Source organism: Artemia franciscana, chromosome 6 (assembly GCF_032884065.1).
Source record: "Artemia franciscana chromosome 6, ASM3288406v1, whole genome shotgun sequence".
Taxonomy (NCBI): domain Eukaryota; kingdom Metazoa; phylum Arthropoda; class Branchiopoda; order Anostraca; family Artemiidae; genus Artemia; species Artemia franciscana.
In genome coordinates this window covers 22,466,209-22,490,539 of record NC_088868.1, presented here as the reverse complement: position 1 = coordinate 22,490,539, position 24,331 = coordinate 22,466,209, and the positions used below count along the sequence as shown (strand labels likewise).

The window sequence follows — 24,331 nt, the reverse complement described above, 5'->3', positions numbered from 1 at the left end:
ATGAGGTGGCACATTCGTCCTTAAGCACCAAAGCAGTTCATACAAAATGAACGGTTCTAGCATGTAAATTATGAAGTAACTGGCCTCCAGAGCCTGTTGGACCACAGGCAATAGAAAAAAAACCGTGGCAAATAATCCTTTTTGCGAAAACTGAATTAAATACATTTGCTTCTCACCCCCAGACACAACATTTTAATTCCTCTCACCCCCCCCCCAAAAAAAAAAAAACTTTTGCTGAAAGTCTCAATTCGGTCCCCACGGTGTGAGGCAAGACAGAGTATAGGCTACTTGGCAAACAACGAGTACAATTTATCAACTTTTAAATAAAATTACTGACTGTACGCAGTCTTTTTAAACTGCATTCAATATTAGCTGGACTTCAGACATAATTTATGGCATATATTCCCCTTTGATCGTCTGACAGAAAAATGTAAAACCTTGTAAAAAAATGAAAAATGTAAAAATGGATATAAGTAAATTTCACTGGTCGTCATTTTTAGAGCAGGCCTTGGTTGGGTATTTCGGAGACTTCGATTCCACAATATATAAGGTACAAACACACAGAATTGCATAATTGTGCACCAACTACTATGAAAAGGTCACTATTTTTTTTTGGGGGGGGGGGGTCTGAAACATGAAAAGAACATTTTTGGGTCGAGAATTTAAAAATTTCTGTATAAAAGACCCTTCAAACTAGTATGGGGTCTTAATGGTGAACAGTAGATATAATTGTGTGACAAAAAATCAAACTGTGGCGTAATAGTGGAGGGGTTGCAACATTCTTTACGCTTATGAAAATTTCATTTGATTGTATAAAGCAAATACACATAGGCGAGACACTATTATTGAGCCAAAGTATAGAAACTTCAGTCTTAACATGGTATAAAAGTCAAAGTTTAGCGTAAAGAGTGGGCTGAGGGTGATGACCTTCTTCATACTTGGGAAAATTTTCTTGTATTGTTTAAAAGGAATACACCCAAATGATGCCGTATTGTACAAGCTTTTCTATAAAAAATAGAGTAAATTTTAAACATAAAAAGGGTAAGGGGGTGGGAGCCCTTCTTATCTTTAGGATAACCACTAATATGGTATTATGTAAGAACAGAAGTGAAAATCAACAAAAAAGATTTTTTTCAATAAAAAATGAGTGATATGTCAGTACCTAAAATGATTAGAAATTATAAGCAAACGAACAAAGGGGGCCTGCCGCCCACTTAAAGACCCTCATCTCCAATGCATACATTCAACTTTTCCATATCAACGCTTCAACAATGAATGCTGTAAGACAATAACAATATGGCATAAGGCGACTTCCTTTTAAAAAGGTCCGATAGTTGCAATTGAAGCCCCCCCCCCTATAAATAAGATAATTTATACTTGATTCAATTTTCTAACGTCGCTCTTTACCCATGTTTAGAGACAATTGTTTTCCTATTTATTTACGCTTGAAACTCCTCTATTCTCACATGAATTTGCGTGTGCGATCAGAGGCGCCATTTGGACTAAAATCTTGGGGTGGGCATAAACTCCATCTTGAGGCCCCCCGACTCAGTTCGTGTCGCGTAATCATCTAGAAAATGGGCATTTGACAGAACTCGAGTATCTTTTATTATGTATCTTACCTACTTTCAAAGTTTACAATAATTAATAGCAAATAGTGTAATTACCCCAAGGGTCGTCAAGTAATTACGCTCTTTGGTTAATAGGCGTGCAATAATTTCAAATCAATTGGACAGAATGGATTATGTTGGACATAATGGATTCTGAGGCGTCATTTGGGGGGGTCAGGGGTGGGCAAATGCCCACCCCAGATTTTCTATGGGGGCCCAAGCTTCCACCACAAAGGGCCCTTTGCCGGCCATAATAATCTCTGAATGGATTATTATAGCCGGCAAAGGGCCCCCCCTGACCCCCCCCCTAAATGGCGCCTCTGTGTGCGATTTGAAGAAAACATTAAAGATGAACTCAGAAACTTGATCAACATTTTTTGATCGTCTGTACAATTTTCTGCGATTGAGTTTTCGAAAGTCTTTTTTGGAACACCGACGATTCAGCAAAAAAAAAACGAAAACACTGTGGGACTGTACAGATTTTTTTTTTCTTTCTTCCTTTTAATTTGCAGAGGAGCACACTAAAAAGCTAACAAGAAGCTAGTAATGTCAGTGATAACATCTAAGAATGGCTGTTTTTATTGTTTATCAACAATAAAAAAAAAATTATTTTTTTTTATTATTTTTTATTATTTTTTTATAATTTTATTTTTATTTTTTTAAATTTTATTTAGTTTATTAAAAGTTTATTAACTGCTGTTTATTGTTAAGAATAAAAATGTTTTTTTGCAATTTAAAACCGTCAATTGTTCTGGAATCATTAGTTTGGTGAACTCATTGTAACCGTTTCAATTTGCTTCTAATATTACGCTGACGTTCGGAAAACTTTTGCTTCACAAAAAGACTATCGGAGCCACAGTACAGATATCTAGATGTCACTACTGTGATTGGAGCAGCACACTCGTACTGTGATACGAGTGCAGATCAGTGGTTTAACTTCGTCAAAATTCTGAGGAAAGTAAACTTGGAGCCGATTTTCCCAAGTCAAGTAAAAATGACAGTGAAAAACGATCAATACAGTACCATAAAGGCAAAGGTACAGGCTACTAAAGGAAGATGATCTATTCCTGTGGTTGCTTGAATTAATGTAGGCCTATCTTAGTTTTGACAAGATTTTTGAGGAGGCTAAGGAAGGAATATAAGCCCCCAAAGCATCTATTCATATAGGCCAAGGGCAAAAATCTGTGAGTAAAGCGAATATTCACAATATGTAAAATATTAACTATTTCAATATCTAATTTCAAACTGTCAATATGTAAAATATGTAAAAAATAACTCTTACGGCAGAAGAGGGCATTGTTTTTGTAGGAGTTTAAGGGCGCTATGAAGCCAGAATCCAACCGTATCTTTTATGTGATTTGATTATCCAAATGGGACACATTTTTTTCCGTCAGAGTTAATTTAGGGTTCTTTGGATTGAATTAGGGATTAGAGCATCATATCTACATTTAAAATAGAAGAAAAAAAATGCTTAGAGCTTAATTCGACGCTAGAGAACCCACAGATACACTTCTCATGGCACGCAAAACTATTAAAAATTATTCCCAAGCGGACAATGGTTGGGCTTTTTTTTTAGAAAAGTTACATTCTTTTACAAAGTGTTACAAAATTTGTTCCTCTGAAAAATATCTCTTTTTGTTTATTTTGGCCTTCGAAGGGGTAAAGACAGTCTCTGGCCTGCCTTGATCCCGGGTTTCCATGAGTAGGCATACTAATAGCATTTCGGAGAATTATGCTTATTTCCAGGCAGGCACGTAGGCCTATGGTTGTTCTGGCCCACTCTTCCCCACAAAAAAGAATTTAGGTACTATTACGATTGTTCCTATCCTTTTACAATTCTTGGTTCTTATGTATTATACCGCCATCACTTAAGTTTACGCTGTGTAAAACTTGAGAACAAACCGGTTTTATTTGTTTGTATTAAGAAATAATTAGCTTACGCTCAGCTGAAAACTAGTGGTGGGTGACAGAATACATTGTAATTACGAAATCTGGGCTATATATTAGCACATTAGGGGGGTTGTGTTAGATAAGGTTACCCCCCCCCCTAATGTGCAACTATATAGCTCAAATTTATTTCTAAAGTATTATATTTTCATTATGTTTTAGTATTTTTTGTTAAGATTAACCTAACTTCACTTTTTGAGTCTTGGCGGTATAATATATAAGCAACCAATTCTTATATTTTTGCTTTTTGCGTTTTTTGAATCCCCCCCCCAAAAAAAAAATCCGCGTTCGTGCCTACTCTTGGGTCAACTTTCTTATATCCAGGGGGGAAACGGCCAACAGACATAATCATGAATTATTAAACACATTATTATAACTTAATTTCTAACCATTTAGTACGAAACTTTTCGAACAAAGATGAAAACTATTCTCTTTTTACTTTCGAATGATAAATAATTGGATAAATATTCATGACCGAAAAGTTTGCTGAGTTCTGTTTTTTACTATTTGACGGTTGAAAATAAATCTCTGCTCAACTTTTATTTCTCAGTAATCCATATTATTATACTTGAATCAAGAGTGAACCGGTTTGACCCCCTGCTGCATGTGCATCGTTTAGATTTCAAAAGTCAGTTGGAGCATACGTAAAAAATTTGCTGCGCGACAAGTGAGGTGAATAGACTGTTAGCAAAAACCCGAACTTGACAGAACATACTTTTTTCCTGTCTTTTCTTAGATACATCTGGTAACAACGGACTATTAACAAGTATAATAATTTGGTTTAATGTCAAGACAGCGATGTGGAATGTCGTCAAACAAAACCAAAGCGACTTGATTTTTTTTTTAATTTAGAATAATTGTAAAACTTTTTGTTGAGAAAATAAAAAATTGTCTTCGCAAGACTCGCTGTAAATAATTCTACTAAGTATGCAGACAAATAATAAAACGCCTTTCACATCAAAATATTGTCGCAGCTGCAAAAGGGGATATTTAGGTTTAATTAGCGTGGGGTGGGGTAGTGTTAGTAGCGCTAGGGTGGGGTAACAGTATCAATCTGATTGCTACAATCTTTCTCTTAAGTACTGTAAATGTTGGATTCAGATGCCTACCGGCACAAAGTTCGAAAAGACGAGGTAGGAAATCATCGGCCGTGTCAGGAAATTCTTGAGGAATGGGGGGAGGGAGAAATATTACCAGGAAATTTGTTTCCACTGATTTTAAATGGTGATTTCAACTTTTCCTATATAAAATGTTATATGTGTTTCTGCATACTTATATGATGTATTTCAATATCAAAGAACACTATTGCAGAGGTTGTGATGGCTTCAGTCGCGCAGAAGACCATGTCACGCAGAAGTTCTATCGACATGAACGATAATGCATGTCTCCGTCCACCCGAATTGTTTAAGTAGAATAACTAGCAAGAACTTATTCAACAAAACTACTGTTAATCGAAAATTTTGACTTAATAATCAAATGTTGTTTAAAATTTTACTTACAACCCAATATTTGAATTCTCAAGCAGAAAACTGAAAAAGCGGGAAGCTACCAACCAATTTACAATTATTCGTACATACACTTTGACAGCAATAAATCGTGTGTTTACTGGGCTTGTAGCCCACATCGTATCGTGGTTAAGTCTGGGCATAATTTGAAAAATAATCAAAAATTAAATAAAAAAAAACAACTTTTATCAACTGAAAGTAAGGTAAAAAAAGAAGGTAAAGGAAACGGTATTGGACTTTGCAGTCCCTACCAGCGTTGCTGATCTCCGTTTCCTGGCCCTTCGGTCAGGAAGTGCAATGGGGGTTTGGGAGCCAACCATTCTGTGCTTTCGCGCACCCTTCCTGTTTACCTTCCCCAGATTTCTCCAGGGACCCATTTAGAGCTTAATGAAAGTATGGAGCAATATTAAAAATTAAAACAAACAGAAATTACTCCATATATAGGGGGGCTACCCCTCCTCGAAACCTCACTCTTTATGCTATTTCAAAATTCTGGTCTGATACGTTTAGGGGGGAAACAGTATGGGAGTGGCTTGTTGCCCCCATTTACTTTTGACTCTTAAAAAGGGCCCTAGAACTTTCGATTTGCAATCAATTGAACCCCCTTCAAAGTTTATACCACCATATTTTCAATACGAAGTGCCTCTGAGAAAAAAAAAATACACATTGAACTCTTATGGCTCTTTTATGGCAACGCTATAGCATTGCTACTGACTGAGAGTAGAGCTTTAAATTTTGCTTCTAATGAAAATCTGGATTTATCCAGGAAATATGGGGGAATATGGGGGAATTTGCCTTGGGGGATTTTTAGCGCGGGAGCATTTTCCGGAGGGGTTTTGCGGGGGATTTTTTTTTTTTTGGGGGGGGGGGGGGTTCCGTGGTGAGCCTGAGCCTAGGCTGTTTATTGAATTTTAAAAATAAAAATACCTTCAGAATGATGCTCTGAATAGAATAGAATGGAGTAGGAGCTTGGGTAGTTGTTATTATGTCCCCAGGTGGTAATTATTGCGAATATAACTAGTAGTATTAGATTTTTAATAACATAGTCACCAAATCAGAATTTTGCTGCAACTAATCACCTCCAGACTATGTAGAATTTAGAATATGTAGAGGTAGCCTAAATATTCATTTTCCTCCATGGAGGAAACAAAAATTGGCACTAAAAGAACAAGTTAGTTGTAAACTCGACTGGAACAGTTTTCCAGTAGGTCCCAGCTTCAGCTTACTCTTTTGTTTCCAGTAAATCAGGCATACAGAGCTTATAATCTGGAACTCAGAAAATCCATAAAAAGAGAAACATGAGAATCTACTTAATATATTCAACTTTAATCGAAAAAGAGTCCACACTTAATGATTGTGGAATTTGAAAGTGAAGCCGTCAGACCCAAGGAACCGAACAACAACTTTTATATTTAACAAAATGGAATGTGGAGAGCTACATGGCCGAATCGCGACCCTGTCACTCAAATACTGAAATGGCATAGGATCTTATCTGATGGACAGAATGACAGCCGATACAGTAATCGAAAAATCGTGATCTATTCATTTGGGAAGAACAATCTAAACCCAACTCTAGTGTTCCTGGTCTGGCCGCAGGGGTATTTGAGATCAACTTGAAAAGCAGATTTTTTTGTAGAAACAAATTCAATTGTTTAAGAGGAGATAATAAATCCAAATGGTGCATTTCTTAGTTTAAAAAAGAGCAGCAAACATAGACCATAAGAGAGGTTACTAATAGAAAGTAAACTTCAAGTAAACAAAATTGCCCTGGTCTTAAAATCAGACCCTTCAAAAATCCCACTTTTGCTGTCAATGTCTTAAATCTTGATTCCACATCGTTATGCTCAGGTTTTCGTTTCTTATGTAATTAAATAAAAAAAAACTTTTTTTTGTAACTGCAAGTAAGGAGCGACATTGAAACTTAAAACGAACAGAAATTATTCCGTATATGAAAGGTGTTGTCCCCTCCTCAACGCCTCGCTCTTTACGCTAAAGTTTGACTCTTCTCACAACTCTACTTCTTAAAACAATAAAAAAAAACTTTAGCGTAAAGTTTTGGGGTTGAGCGAGGACAACCCCTTTCATATATGGAATAATTTCTGTTCGTTTTAAGTTTTAATGTCGCTCCTTACTTGCAGTTAAAAAACTTGTTTTTTCCTTAATTTCTGAACGTTTTTGAATTAATACATGTTTTGATTGCTCACCGCACATGAATATTTAAAACGAAATTTGCATATTAATATTTTTTTTTGCTAAACGGCTTTCTCATAGTTTTGATTGGACGATTTTGACAAAAAAGGGCGGGGGATTATTTATTTATTTTTTCATTGTTTTTTTTAATAGTACAAGATACTCCTGCGTCCCATTCATGGAAATTCTCTTCCCTCATAATAAATTCCTCCATGGAAAGATCCTCCCATGTAACCCCCTACCCCAACCAATCCCCACCCAACTCGAAAAAGTCCCCCTAAAAACGTCGGTACACTTCCCGATAGCCACAAGTAAATGTAAACAATGGTCAAAGTTCGTAACTTGCAGCCCCTCCCCCGGGGACTGTGGGGAATTAAGTCGTCCCCAAAGACATAGATATTAGTTTTTTCGACTATGCCGAACAGAATGGCAATCTCAAAATTTTGATCTGGTAACTTTGGGATACAAATTAGCGTGGGAGGGGGCCTAGGTGTCCTCTAACTTTTTGGTCACTTAAAAAGGGCACTAGAACTTTTAATTTCCGTCAGAATGAGCCCTCTTGCAACATTCTAGGACCACTGGGTCGATGCGATCACCCCTGGAAAAAAAACAAAAAACAAATTTCTGGCAAAATGTTTGTCTTCTGGCAAAAAATACGAAATTCCACATTTTTGTTGATAAGAGCTTGAAACTTCTACAGTCGGGTTGTCGGTACGCTGAATCTGATGGTGTGATTTTCGTTAAGATTCTATTACTTCTAGGGTGTGTTCCTCCCTATTTTCTAAAATAAGGCTATTTTCTAAAATAAGTTCTTGGTTCTTTACCAAGAACTGTTTGATCCTTTATTCCCACATTCTAGATTATGTAGTCTGTTACTTAAAAGGCATAATAATATTAAAACTCAGAAGATATCCTTATTTTTTCAAATATATGGGAACTTTTTTTCAAAATATCATTTTATTTGTTATGTGGCTTTCCCAGAAAAAAAAAATCATGTTTACTCACCTTGCATACTAGTACTAGACGTTTATTAAATTGAAATGTTGTCTTTCCTGCTGTTTATCCTTCGACGAGGGCTAGCACAGGATTTTTTCAAGCGGACAGGCCTCCAAAATGATTTCCATATGGGCACATTTTGTAAAGCAAATTTTACCCAGAAATAAGTCACATGTATCCCAACATAACAATATTTAGGATTCTTTGCGTATACCTAGCCTTCTAAATTGCCTGGGAAGGAGGGGTGTGCATCGTTTGTCCCCTTGCTGAAAACCTTGTCCTCTATGAGGAAGTTAATGCTTGATATTTGCAGTCGGCATGTGTTAGTGACTCTGTCGAAGATTCCAAAGATAAAGCACAAAGAGAGATTAAATATTTAATCGAATGTCACTTAGCCTCAAAGTGACAGATGCCAGGCGCTTCGTGATCTTATCTGCCCAAAATTGTGATTAGATGCTCAGCTCCTGACTTCTTAGACTGCCTATTATGAAGCAATTTCTATCTACTAAGCTTTACGAAAAAGGTTTCATGTTACAAGTTGAGCTAGTATTTGTCCGAGTTTTTGTAATAGTTATCTATCTATTAATCAAGAGGATTAAACAAACAATTTGGATGTTCTTTTTCGGTTAAGACAAAAGAGAATTTCAAATCTCTAAACTACTAAACACCTTTTAGGAACTGAATTTAAAATTTTCTAATTTGAAACTATGAAGGAAACCCCAACATAAGGTCGAACAATAGTGGATACGGCAAAAAAAAAAATAATGCCCCAGCAAACACTGGTTAACGGCTCTATAAAATGCCCTCCACTTATTTTTGGATCCCTATAAATTTTAACACATTCAAACTGGAATTATACATGCAAATCTGAAATTTACGTTCACGAAGGAGGAATATATAGACCCAGGTTACCTTATTAGCCATTATCTAATACTATTACCACTAATTATTCATCCCAGTACCAAACCGCTTGTGCTATTTACAGCTACGCATGTTACTTCTCCGTCCAACTCTGTTCAGACTTCCTTTATATTATTTGACATGAACTCTTTCCTCCCCATTCCAGGACGTCCTTCTTTTCGTTTGGCAGTAGCTGGATTGTCAAAAAGCTCGATCTCTGGCAACGTATTATTTGTAAAACGCGAACTAACCATCTTAGACTCTTTGTTATATCCCTAGACAGAATTAATTCCTTTCGAAAATATCTAGCATTCCAACTTATTGAGCTACCCGCACTTCGGAACCATAATAAACAAGTGTCATTACAATGACTTCCAGTATCCTGATCTTAGTATCAACACGTACTTTCCAATTCGTCTGAACATTTTTTTTCAAGTCCAAAAAATCCCCTTCTACCAAACTTAGTTTTTATGCATATATTTCTAGTTGCTTCTGGAATTTTCCCTAAAACATCGTCTTCTACATCAAAAATATTTTCCAAAATCATCTTTACTTTTAACATCAATACAGTACTCATATATGCCCTATTGCGTTTTACTACTAGGTTATTCATGTCAGCAAAATTGTGACTGTTTATTGCCATTTTCACTTTTCTTCCCTCGGCAAACTTGACCTAAGCCAGAATATCATCTATCAGTATTCGTAATAAACTGGCTATTAAACCTTTTTAACAACGGTGCCACTTTCTACCTGAGATATTCGCTATTTATTTCCGCGATTCTGTGTAAAATTCCTTCGAGTCACTAGTGTCTCCACTATTCGGCATTGCAAGGACATATACTACTATGACTGATCCCTTCTGCCTTTTAGTTATAAAAGGCGCAATTACTATTTTATTATTTACACCTTTCGAGCTCATAGACGATATACCCAATCTTCACTGCCTGAAAAAATTAATTCTATTCATCTATGCCATGTTTCCTAACTTTAGGAGATGACTTTACGAAACTCCAAGCGAGCCTAAGCCAAAACGTCTAGATTTCAGTCAAATATCAACACGATAAGGTCTTTCAACGTCGCAATGTTCAAGGTTGTATTTTCGTATAATTTAAATCAAACAGTTCGTGGTAACGAACTGTAGTAAGGAGCGACCCGGCTCAATAGTAACCAAAACTCTAAAAAATGGAAGTTTGATACCAATAGCTACATCAAAAGAATCGCATTTTAATGCTGGTTTTAAATATATAAGTTTCATCAAGTTTAGTCTTACCCATCAAAAGTTACGAGCCTGAGAAAATTTGCGTTATTTTAGAAAATAGGGGGAAACACCCCCTAAAAGTCATAGAATCTTAACGAAAATAACACCATCAGATTCAGCGTATCAGAGAACCCTACTGTAGAAGTTTCGAGCTCCTATCTACAAAAATGTGGAATTTTGCATTTTTTGCCAGAAGGCAGATCACGGATGCGTGTTTATTTTTTTTATTTTTTTTGTTTTTTTTTTCCCAGGGGTGATCGTATCGACCCAGTTGTCCTAGAATGTTCCAAGAGGGCTCATTTTAAAGGAAGTGAAAAGTTCTAGTGCCCTTTTTAAGTGACCAAAAAAATTGGAGGGCACCTAGGCCCCCTCCCACGCTAATTATTTTTCCAAAGTCAACGGATCAAAATTCTGAGATAGCCATTTTATTCAACGTAGTCGAAAAACCTTATAACTATGTCTTTGTGGACGACTTACTCCCCCACAGTCCCCGTGGGAGGGGCAACAAGTTACAAACTTTGACCTGTGCTTACATATAGTAATGGTTATTGGGAAGTATACAGGCGTTTTCAGGAGGATTTTTTTGGTTGGGGGGAGGGGTTGAGAAGAGGAGGATATGCTGGAGGAACTTTCCATCGAGAATTTGTCATGGGAGAAGAAAATTTCCATGAAGGGAGAGCAGGATTTACTAGCATTATTAAAAAAAAAAACAATTAAAAAATAAATGTGAAAAAGCTTTTTCAGCTGGAAGTAAGGAATAGCAATAAAACTTAAAACAAACAGAAATTATTACCCATATGAGGGGCTCACCTCCTTCTAATACCTTGCCCTTTACGCTAAAGTATTTTTAGTAATTTCAACTATTTATTCTACGGCTTTTGTGATTCAGGGGTCATTCTTTGTGAACTGGGATAAAATTTAAGCTTTAGTGTAAAGAGCGAGGTACTGAAGATGGGGCGAATCCCCTCATATATGTAATAAAAACATGAGAATACAAAAGTTCTTTACGTAAGCTAATTTATAAGTTACGTAAATCTTTTACTAATAAAAAGATTCGTAAAAAATTAAAACTTCTAGTTGCCTTTTTAATTAACCAAAAAATCGGAGGGCAACTAGGCTTCGTCCCCCGCTCTTTTTTTCTCAAAATCATTCGAACAAAATTATGAGAAAGCCATTTAGCCAAAAAAAAAAAAAAATGCAAATTTCGTTTTGATTATTCCTCTGCGGAGAGCCAAAATCAAAACATGCATTGATTCAAAAACGTTCAGAAATTAAATTAAAAAAACAAGTTTTTTTAACTGAAAGTAAGGAGCGACATTAAAACATTAAACGCACAGAAATTACTTCGTATATGAAAGAGGCTGCTTCCTCATCAACGCCCCGCTCTTTACGCTAAAGTTTTTTACTGTTTTAAAAAGAAGAATTGAGAGAAAGAGTCAAACTTTAGCGTAAAGAACGGGGCGCTGATGAGGAAGCAGCCTCTTTCATATACGAAGTAATTTCTGTGCGTTTTAAGTTTTAATGTCGCTCCTTACTTTCAGTTAAAAAAAAACTTGTTTTTTTAATTTAATGACTAAAAGCAATAGAACTTCAACATGCAAAAGCCATAGAATTGTCAAAATTCATGACTTTTCTCATAAGGATTTCAAAGTCCTGCTTTGTGCTCCGCAAAATTTCTATGTTTAAGGTGATTTTTAACATGCTTTTACAATTATTTGCAGAATAAATATTTGATCTGCGGAGTATTGTTGCTGATACAATATAATGTAAAAAACGAGATTTTTCCGAGGGAAGTAAAGAGCGAAGTTGAAATTTAAAATGGAGAAAAATAGTTATTTCACAGTCAATCTAAGATACATCAATAAAACTAGTACAAATAAACCAACCAATTATGTTTCCCTATGCTTTTAGGATTATAGAAAACTAGTGCTTTACTGAAAACACAAAATAATATAGGACTTTTGGTACAGTAAAAGCAAACCAATTAAGGACATTTTTTACAGAATAAGAATATTATCAATCCCTACTCGGATCAATCCCTTTTAAGATAAAGCAACAATCCATTTTAGGATTGTTGCTTTATTTATTTATTTTTTTTTACGTTTAATTTGGTATCACTTCTGCACAAAGGCTTAGTTCAATGACTGGCTCTTGTGTTTGGTTCTGAAGAGGACATGTCATGATTAGTTTGTAGACAAGTTCGAAGTAAAGCCGTCTTGATAGCATTATGACTATGGACTAGCTTTAGGATTTGTATTATAGCTTGAAATTCACTGTTGTATAGAGAGAAATAATCAGATTTCCAGATTTCATCTTATGTCTTATTTGATCTTCATTTCAAGTAATACTAAAGCATATTTCTTACAATTTAAGATTGTATATTACTCACTATTGGTATTATAGCTGGCGAGACCAAAATGCTACCTGATAAATTAATTCAATATTTCTGTATGCTGTTCAATGGCTACTTCGCGGTTATTAAAACATATTTAATTTTACGCTTATGTTTTTAAGATATTTTTAATTGTATACCGAAAGTTACTGATATCACAACTCGTGTAAGACTATAAAAAGCATTATAGATTATTTATTGTTGTCAGGCTACATACTCACTTTTGACTCCCAAATCAATATTCCTGTTCTTTATTCTTGACTTTTGTGTTTTCAGTAAAGCACTGATTTTCATTAGTCCCAAAAGCATTGGGAAACATTATTATTTGGTTTATTTATACTAGGTTTATATATATATATATATATATATATATATATATATATATATATATATATATATATATATATATTAAATTGGCTGTGAAGTAATAATTTTTGTCCGTTTTAAGTTTCAACTTCGTTCTTTACTTCCCTCGGAAAAACTTTGTTTTTAAAATTAATTACATAGGTACCTGTTTTGTACTCCAGAGCTTTTCCATTTAAGAAGTGGCACCAAAAGTGTTGTTTTCAGTGCTAAGTCGCACTTACGAATGGTAAAGTTGAAAAAAAAGAAGCACGTATATATTAGCAATAGCTTTCAAATGCGCCATTAAACATTACTTTTATAAGTTCTGCTAGCCCAATAGCCCCAGCTTTTCCACTTGAGACACGGCACCACAAGTGCCATTTTTAGCGCTATTTAGAACTTGCAGATGGTGGAAAGTATAGGAAGAATGTAGAAATGGGCAGTATATTTTATATGACCAATAAAAAATCTGCCTACGATGTTCTGGTAGCTTGCTAGTACCGCCCCTGAAAAATGGCACAAAAAGTGCCATTTTAGTGTCATATGGCACTTTCAGATGGCGAAATTTATAAAAAGCACGTAGATATGAGAAATAGCTTTTGAATTAGCCATTAAGCATCTCTCTATGATGTTCTGGTAACCCGGTAGGCCAAGAAAAAAAAACGAAAAAAAAAAAAAAAAAAAAAGGGAGACAGATCAGTGCTACCGATGCAAAAAAGAGATTTTTCCTTGTTGTTCAAGGAGGGGGACTGTAATTTCTCTAGGGTAGGGTTTTCGACCATGCTGATTCCAATGATTGTTACAAATGGTATTAACCGGAATAATAGTTAACATTCCTGAATCAGTGTCAGATGGCCATTTTTTTCACTAGGCAGATTTTTTAAAACGCTTTTTTTTAACTCTTGGTTACTATGGGCTGTTGTTCGCTCTTTACTAGGTTGCAGCTACCGCTGGAACCATGATAAAGTTGGCTGCAGCTGGTCATCCATAAAGTTTGAGGCTGTTCCTGCCATTCCATAACGGAAAATACTTAAACTAAGAATGTAATGGTCAGTTCAAATGGTCATCTTCGGTTGATCCTGTAGTTCAAATTAACTCACCAATGAGACTCAAGTTCACATTCTCACCACCTTTTAGTAAATTTGTGAGATAGGCACAATTCACACAATGCGAAACCAATGTTAGTATAAGATTAGATCATCATTTTGTGTGCATCTTGTTAGTAAATTAGCAGTTGAAACAGTTAAGTCTTCATTTACCTATTTCCAACTTTTCCATTTTGTCTTTTTTTTTGTTGAGTTTTGTACATGATACAAATGATTGAAAGCAGATACTCTTATGAAATATAAAAATAAGTCAAAGACCATCTAACTAAAGGATTCTACAAAGGGCTGTACATGGGGCACTAATTCAAATGTTAACAGTTGCTATTACTGTGTTCAGTTCAGAAAAGGCCATACGTAAACTGTTCCTAAATAAAACTTTTAAATGGTAGCGACATCTAATATTGGGATCGATTCCACTGTTCATGAAAACGAATTTTTCGAAATGAATCCGGAAACAATTCAAGACAACCTTGAAATCCTTCCTGAAATCCTACTTTTAAGTAAAATTGTTGAATACTCTGTTCGGGTTGAAACCAGTAGAACAATTCTATTGTTAAGCCTTCTTTGAGATTCAAGATCTGGGAGACGCAGGCCACCGTTGCTTAGCGGCTTTTCTAAAGGGAAGACAATAATAACAAAATAACAGTACTATTCAATTTCTCTATCCACAGTCTTTCCAAATATAATGGTTGCTACCCTAAAAATGACCCCCCCCCCCGCCCCAAGGGTGCCATATATAGAAGTAGGCTCTATACCAAACTACAAAAGATACTTACAGCATTGGTTCTCCAACTTATATAGACACTGTACCCCCTTTTACCCACAAAACATTTTAGGTACTGCTTCTCAGTTACAGGTACTAACTAAACTATAGCTAAAATACAAATAGAATAACCAGTCCTAGAGTTAAAGAGTTGTTATAATTTTTTTGTTGGCTGGCATACCCCCTACAAGGGGTACGCGTACCACAGTTTGAGAACCACTATAGGTAGCATGTTCCTAATCTTTCCTATCAATCAGATTTTCAAGTTTCCTTTCATTGTTATCCACATTTTAAAATCATTTGGAAACTTATTTTGTCGAGATGATCTCAATTCTTTTGCAACGAGACAATACTTTTAGCAAGTAAGGAATATAAATAACCGTTAACGGCAAATTTTTTGCAGTTCATATAATTGACTTACCAATAAAGTGAACATACACATACACATACACTACTCGATGCCTTTTTTATGTTCTTTACAAATATTATAATCGCTTGTACTGCAAATTTTTGAGCTTGCACTTTTTGAGCTTTTAAAAATGACGAATTTTCAAGTAAAGTACGAGTTATCGGTGGTTTTCGACAAAATACTACTACTTTTTCTCAGTGCCGTTTCCTCGGTTGTTTTCGACAAAATAATACTACATTTTCTCAGTGCCAAAATTATTTATAATAAGGTTAGGTTGGGTTAGATTAGGTCAAAAAGTGCTTAAATTGGAATTTGCGTTAGAAGCAATTATTGTATTCGTAAAGAATATAAGAAAAAAGCATCGAGTGGTATGTTCACTTTATTGGTAAGTCAATTATACGAACTGCGAAAAATTTACCCCGTTAGCAAAGAAAGACGATGGATTGAGTACCGGAAACAACAGATAAATACATTATTTAGGGCTAAATTCACCATTAGAGAGGGGAGGCACACTGTCACGGTAGTCCCTATTTTATTTGAAAATAGTATCGATTGGGGTGCTTCAATCGAATAATGCTATTGTTTATTATTATTGTGTTTTCTTCAGAACAGCCTCTAAACTACGGTGGTACCGAGCATCGTCATCCTAAACACAGGAATAATCCAGCTCTAGTCAATTTTGTATCTATGTATGTATTTATTTATAACCCATCATATAAAATAATGAAGTGATGGAGTACATTGAAAAAAAACTAGAATTCACCTTTTGAAGGTCTGACAAATTTGTTCTTAAGGGATAAAATTAATTTAAAGGTGCATTAAAAATGGTTAAACGCAAGACAGATTTCATCCGAATTATTGTCATATACTGACCTGGGACCGTTTGAAATGTGTTCTCTATCCAGTCTTCGGTGTTACCAATTCAGAGTACAAAATCATACTAACTGTTGTAATCGGATCACTAAGAGCGCTGATACCTGCGATTTAGGTATTGGTTGGCTTATAGCTCTACCCATCGAGCTTCAACATTCTTGATCTTTGAAAAATGCTACTTAAAAGGGTTGGGACAGCTCAAATGGCTGGAGCTTCCCTGCTGTAACTTGTAATTAAAGTGGAATGTAAAGTTTATTTTTTTATGTTCTTTTATTGCCCGTAATTAATTAAATGTATAGCTGGGCTAAAAATGAATTAAATTTTATTATGCGAAATGGCAAACTTATGCATAAATGCTTCATTTATATTTTTTGTTTCTTTTCAAAACTGTTTCTTTGACGTGTACAAGGTTTAAAAAATGATGGTAATTGAGACTGCATAAGTAGTTAGCATCAAGGTTGTCACGTTTGAATTATAGCCTTTAAAAAGGTATTTTCAGAAACATGTAAGAAAAAAGGTAAATGTATGTAAGTTCAACTTTCCTACAAAAATTTAAAACTGTCGTCAGAAGGGCTCCATTTTCAGAATCTTTTTTTTATAAATATCGTAAAATTCAGCTATTTTTTCATGTTTTAACGGACTTCAAAACCCACCAATCCCGCCAACAATATTATTATCATCGATCTATATAATCCTCCTACGTGCACGTAGATTTCAGGTTTGCATGTAGAATTCCAGTTTGCATATATTAAAAAACTTTTTTTTAATGTCGCAATATTCAGCTATTTTATCATGTTTCAACGGAGTCCAATCCCACCACCACTTTCCTCCCAAAAATAGGGTAAAAACCTTGGTAAAGAGAAAAGAATTTTCACAAAGAGTTAAAAACTGAAATAAATTCCACTTTTACCCATTTTCAGGCATTTACCCAAATCGCGGTGTATATTTCAGCTCTCTTCACTCTTCTTAACATCTATCCCCTACCTATTTCTTCCCTTGGTCATAAGGAAACTCCAATAATAAAACACAAAATAAAGAAAGAAACGCATTTTTCAATCAATCAATCAATTTATTGATAATAAAAGAAAAAACTTTTACAAAAGTAAAGTGGTTGCTAGGCCCAAGAAGCTTTGCTTGTAATGGACCACAGAGAACAAGAATAAAACACTATTATAAAATATATACAAAAAAATAATAAATAAAAAAAAACACTGGAACAAGACAAGGATATTGAATAGATAGGATATTTAACAGATAGAAGATTTAGAAGGAGATTTAACATATAGCTGAAAATGATTTTAAAAGAAGAGAAGAGACATACAAATTAGGAAAGGATTAATAAAGAGAGAGAAAAATTATTGAATTGGAAAGACCCGACGAAATAATACCTTTGCAGAAAGAAAAAGAGGGACATCCCAAGGGATGGAGTTCCATAATAGAATTGATTGATATACTGGAGACCTCTGGGCTGCTGTAGAAGATCGTTTTGGTAAAATAAATCGTCGAGAAGAATTACGTAAAGAAGAAAAGTACCTACCTGAGAAAAACTGCTGTAGGGGCGGTGGGAGAGTACCTAGAAAAGCAGAATGCGCTAAATAAAGAGTATTTTTACCTATAATATGATCCAGCGGAGCTATTCCAGTATCATTATAAAGATCAGAGGAAGGGTAAAGCATTAGATGTAGAGTCTTGAGTTCTGTTTTAAAGATTTGACAACCAGATAAATAAGAACTTTGGGATATTTGTTTAAGAAAATTCATGGCAACGCTGGGACTATAGCTACGCAAAATTCTCAAATTCTTGGATCCTTAAATTGATGTGCGTAAACAAAATACGGTGCTTAAGACCCTTTATTTAACAATGAATCAACAAACATATGTTTTTAATTATTCAAACTAAATTAAACTTACAGTAAATAGTGAACAACATTTTTTCTTGTTCTTAAATTAAAGACAAATAAATATATATTTATTAAAAAGTAAAAGAAATAGAGGAGGTGCATAAATATACATGAGTTTATGGGAAAACTCTTAAAAATTACAAAATTTGGGGGATGAGTCTGAGCCTCCCTGACGTTTGTCGGTGCCCATTGGGAGGCATGAGTACAAACGGGGCAAGCCTGTTGAGAAAGGGCCCGTTAAAGCTATTATAGACAAGTAATAAATAAATTGCACCTAAAGGTCTGTTTCAGATACTGTATATTATAGTTTTTCATGAATTGTGTTTATGTTTTTGATTAGACCGTTTTTCTGATGCTCTAATATCAGCCGCATAAACTTTTCCGGAATAACATTTACCAAATGAATAATGAGCATTTTTCCTTCTTTAACTGAATTGTAAATCTTATGATTCTTTACTTAAATTTAAAAAAAAAAACTAGCTTTTCAACCGAAAGTAAGGCCCAACATTAAAACTTAGAACGAACAGAAATTATTACGTATATGAAGGATTCGCCACCTCGTCAATGCATCGCTCTTTATGCTAGATTTCAAATTTTCTTCCAACTCTTTAAGAATGACCCCTGAATCAATAAGGTTGTTTAATTAGAATAAATAGCTCTTTTGAAAGCACTAAAAAAAACTTTAGTGCAAAGAGCGAGGCAGTAACAAGGGGTGAACCCCCTCATGTACTTAATAATTTCTGTTCGTTATAAGTTTGAATGTTGCTCCTTATTTCAGTTGAAAACTTGTTTTTTATTTAATTTCTCATAGTTTTTTAGATAATGCTGGGTAATCCTCACGCCCTTCATGGAAAATTCTCTTCCCCCATGAAAAATTCCTCCATGGAGATCTCCTCCCGTGTACCCCCCCCCCAGCCCCCCACAGCAAAAAATCTCCCCTGCAAATGTCTGTATGCTTCACAATAGCCAATATTATTTGTAAGCAATGGGCACAGGTCATAACTTGCAGCCCCTCCCTTGGGGACTGTGGGGGATTAATTCATCACCAAAGACATAGTTGTAAAATTTTTCGACTATGCTGGACAAAACAGCTATCTCAAATAATTAAAAATCAAATATCTCTAAGAAATAATATCCAAATATCTATAATATCAAATACCTAGATATTTAATATTAAATATCTCAAAAATATTCCATATATTAAAAGGGTTTTCCTCTCCTCAGCACCTCGCTCTTTACGCTATAAGTATTTTTTATTGTTTAAAAAAGTAGAGGTGTAACAAAGAGTCAAACTTTAGCGTAAAGAGCGGGATGTTGAGGAGGGGACAGCCCTTTTAATATACGGAATGATTGCCGTTCGTCTTAAGTTTTAATGTCGCTCCTTACTTGCAGTTAAAAAAAACTTTTTTTTATTTAATTGGTATGAAAATTCTGTCAATAGAGTTTCGATTACTATTGAACAGGTTCGCTCCTTACTCATAGTTCATTACCACGAACTGCTTGATTTTTGGTTGTGATTTTGTTTTCTGTCCACCTGCCTTCCGTGGGTCCTGGTATATGTATAATTTATTTTGAAGGTTCAAAGAGCTTTTAATAGAAATCACACCATCAGATTCAGTGTCTCATGAGACCCTACTGAAGAAGCTTATTGTTCTTTTTTCTACAAAAATGTGGCATTTTGTCATTTTGCATGGGACAGTAAAATCATGAATGCGTATTTATTATAATACTCTTTATTTTATCCCAAGGGGCGAACAGATGTTTCAAGAAGATTAGACAGAGCACGTTCAAACAAAAATTATTAGTTCTAATGCCCTTTTTAAGTGACCAAAAGATTGTAGGGTAACTGCATTATTCACTTTTTCTTTTTTTTTTACCAAGCCAATTTGTATGGGAAGCGTTGTAAAAACATCGAAGGGGGGCTCATTTGATTAGAATTTGAAAGTTCTAGTGCCTTTTTTAAGAGTAAAAAATGCTCGGAGGTGAACCAGCCCCCTTCCCATGACCTTTTTCGCTGTCTGCCCTCTGAGGAAATTCTGTAAAATTTTGCGATAGTCATTTATTTCAGTATAGTTGAAAGGTCCAATAACTATGGCTCTGGGGATGCCAAGAGTGCCCACAGCCCTTGGGGCAAGGGTTGTAAGTTGTGCAATTCGCCCATTGTTTAGTTGTAGAATTTATTATTGGGGAAGGAGGGGGGAAGTTTGACCCTGTGTCTCGGAAAAGGCTAAAGGATCATTGGTGGATTCAGAGGGGCCGGGGGGTGCCCCAGGCCCTCCAGTATTTTCTGGCTCCCTTATTCCTTCATCCGCCCCTGTAAGGGATATTGAACTTACCAAAAGGGACAATGTGCAGCCTATTGTTATAAATGCTACTGACAAACTACTAATGACAAACAACTAATACTATTACTACTCCTGCTGATACTGCTAGTTCTACTTTTCCTTCTAAGGCTAAGGTTACTTAGGTGATATTTTCAGGTGTTGCTGAGGGGGATTTTGAACAAAATCAAAACACATTATTCGCATGTACATGCAGGTTTTCAAAAGAGCGTGTCAACAATATCTCAGGAACGGCATAGACTAATAAGTTAAAATTTTCAAGGCTTTGGAGGGGGAGGGGGTATCAAATAACGAAAAGGCACTATATCCAGACACAATATGTCAGGAAAGGAATAAGATATTAGCACATTTTCATAGGATTAACTAGATTTTCCACCCACCTTTTTAAATATTGTTTCCCATACCCATCCATCTAAAGCACTACAATACAATTATTATTTAAATTTGATACAAAATTTAGCACCACTCCTCTTTGTTGCAGATTTTGCTTATTTTAAGCTTGAATTGGCTATTTACTGTAATTTCAATTTGTTTCAGGTTTCATTTATTTTTTAGGGTGATTTTTGGTCGTTTTACGATTAAAGTATTATTTGAATTCATTTATCCTTGTCTTTGGTTTAACGTAGCTCTTTACTTTTCCTTGAAAAACTTTTTTGTGGATAATTTCTTTTTCAATTAATCTTTAAAAGCAAGCTTTAAATTGTAGGCTAAACAGAATAAAAGTAAGGCCCCTAAATCTCAGAACTATTCAACAGCTAGAAATCGGTCAAAAATACATAATTTTTCTTTTTTGGGAGGGGGGGTATAAAAAATCACATTCATGCTCTAAAGAATCACAAAACTAGGGGAATTGCAAGAAAATATGGAACTACAGAGAATATATTGGAAATCCCAAGATTTTATAGGAATAAGGCCATAAGGAAGTGATATCCTGATGCATATGACGCATAAAACTTTGGAGTTGCTACCATTATGAAGATAAACACGTCATCATCTCTTTTAAGAGATTAATTGAAAAAACTTTTTACCCAAAACAAGTTTTTCAAGGAGAAGTAAAGAACTCCATTAAACCAAAAATGCGCAAAAATCAAATCAAATAATCTACAAAACATAAAACTACCACAAATCAGCATCAATACATAAACGGAACCCAAAACGAACAGAAATTACAACAAATAACCGAGTCACACTCAAAACGAGCAAAAATTAACGTGATTAGGACTCACAGTCCTTATACCTTCTCAAGGCCAGAACATATTTTGCTCTTTACTGAAAAAATACGAATGAATGTGTTTTGTTATTTTAATATACATATGCTTATAATTATTCTTTAAAATCTTAATAATTTTTATTTATTAAAGTTATAGAAATGAAAACATTTAATTCTTTCACTAAAGTGCAAATAATGTTCTGACCTTGAGAAGACATAGGGATTGTGAGCTCCCCTGAAAACTCCCTTTTCAACATCCTCTTGAACACCCGATTTTCCAAATTAAAATATATATAAATTATAAGATAAGCTCCTTTGACAATTTAAATACACATAGTATCTATTGTTGCTTTGAGGTTGCTATCAATATTCTCTCAAATTTTATGTTCGAAGACTTAATCTTAATAGTACTAGTGTCATAGCAGTTACGGTGGTAGGAGGAGAAGTAGTTGCAGTGTCAGTGTTGTATTAATAGTAGTAGTAACAGTAGCAGAAACAATATTAATAATGGTAGTAGGTAGGAGTAGGAGGTGGTAGGAGGAGAAGTAGTTGCAGTGTCAGTGTTGTATTAGTAGTAGTAGTAACAGTAGCAGAAACAATATTAATAATGATAGTAGGTAGGAGTAGGAGGTGGTAGGAGGAGAAGTAGTTGCAGTGTCAGTGTTGTATTAGTAGTAGTAGTAACAGTAGCAGAAACAATATTAATAATGGTAGTAGCATGTACGTCTTGCCTTTTGATCAGTTGAACGTACCTTTCATGATGCCCTTTCATCTATGCTTTTGGCAACCTTTTCATGTTAATACTCTAAGCCTTACTAGTTGTTGCAATTCAAGTAGTAGTTGGAGTAGTTTAGTAGCAGTAGTAGCCTTGGTAGAAGTAGCAGTGGTAGTAGCGTTAGTAGTAACATGCATATATTACCTTTTTGTCAATTGATCTTACCCTTTAAGTATTCTCTGAAAGTTCCAACTTAATACCCTAACCCATTCTTGAAATACGCCTTTTGACGATCTACATGCACACAGTGTGTTTTGATTCAGTTCAAATGTTTATTTCAATATCCTCAACATTAGTAGTACCCGCTACAGAAGTAGAAGTTTTAGTGATATTTGTGGTAGTAGTAGTAGCAGTTGTGATAGCAGTAGAAGTAGGGGTAGTTGCAGGAGTAGCAGGGTGCAAGCATTGCCTTTTTGGTCTATTGATCATCTCCCTTATTATTTTCTGTAAGTTCTAAATTAATATACTCCTAATTTGAAATATCATTCCTGAGTTAAGCGCTTTTGACAACCCATATACAGATAACATGTTTTGATTTAGTTCAACACTCTCCGCAACATTTCTCGAAAGACTCACCTTAATGCCCTTCGTATTTTGGGAAAGTAGTAGTCAAAAATGCATATTTTTTCTCAATGACACATACTGTATATAAACAATGAACAAATTGCCTAACTTCCAGCCCTGGCCCTCAGGTCTCAGGGGGGGGGGGTTAACTTTTCCAAACGCATAGTTACTGAACCTTTCAACAATGCTGAAAATAGAAGCCTCAAAACTTTGTTTGATGTTTGTTCTTGGGAAATGATGGGCGTCAGAGGGGGGGGGGATGGTTGCTCTCAAATAGTTTTGATTCTTAAAAAGGGTACTATAGCTTCCAATTTCAAATCAGATGAGCCACATCTGAATTTTATACCACAACCCATTCCATAAAAAACCTTATATGGCCCCAGGGCATAACTTACAGCCTTTGTATCAGGGCTTTGGGGGGTTGTGTCAACCTAGAATCATTGTTATACGTTCTTTGGACTATTTTGTTTCAAAATGGATATCTTACAATTTCAATCACATGTGTTTCATGAAAAGAGGGGTGGTTTGGGGGGCAAGTTGACCTCCATCACTTACGACATTTAAAGGAGAACTAGAATTTCTGAATTTTCAAGCAAATGAGTCACCTCTAAAGCTTATGCAATCATCCCTTCCATAAAAACCTTAAATGCCCCCGTGGAATAACTCACAACCCTTGCCCCCAGGTTTTGGTGATTTGTAACAATCCCAAAGACCTTGTTACATGATCATCGGACTATTTTGAGTAAAATGGTTGTCTCAAAAATTCTACTGTCCGCGTTTCGGGAAAACACGACGTGTGGGGAAGGAAGCTGCCCTCTGATCACTCTGACTTCTAAAAAAGGCACTAAAACTTCTGACAAGGTATCCAATGAGACCACTCCACAGTACATACGACCACCCTTTCTGATCTGGGGTAGTTGTCATCCTTAAAAACATAATTGCCAGACCCTTCAACTACGCTGAACAAAATTACTATCTCAAAATTTTAATTGTATGTGTTTGGGGAAATGATGGGCACAGGGGGGGGGTGGTTGCTCTCAAATCACTTTTGACTCTTAAAAAGGGCACTATAACTTCTGATCTCGAATCAAATGAGTCTCAGCTAGAGTTTATGCGACCAGCCATTTATTAAAAACCTTATATGTCCCCAGGGCATAACTTACAACCTTGCCCCAAGGCTAGGGGATTGTGCCGACCCTAGAGGTATTGTTATATGTTCTTTGGACTATTTTGAATAAAATGGCTA

At 35.3% G+C, this 24,331-nt stretch overlaps 1 protein-coding gene across 1 annotated transcript in view; it reads right to left on the bottom strand.

Annotated features, from left to right (window-relative positions):
- The window catches only part of LOC136028199 (uncharacterized), a 36,221-nt gene extending 19,818 nt beyond the window's left edge, over positions 1-16,403 (bottom strand). Inside the window, exon 1 of the mRNA XM_065705914.1 lies at positions 16,295-16,403. The gene's annotated coding sequence lies outside the window, so the exon portion shown is untranslated. The remainder of the gene's footprint in view (positions 1-16,294) is intronic.
- Positions 16,404-24,331: the final 7,928 nt, after the last annotated feature.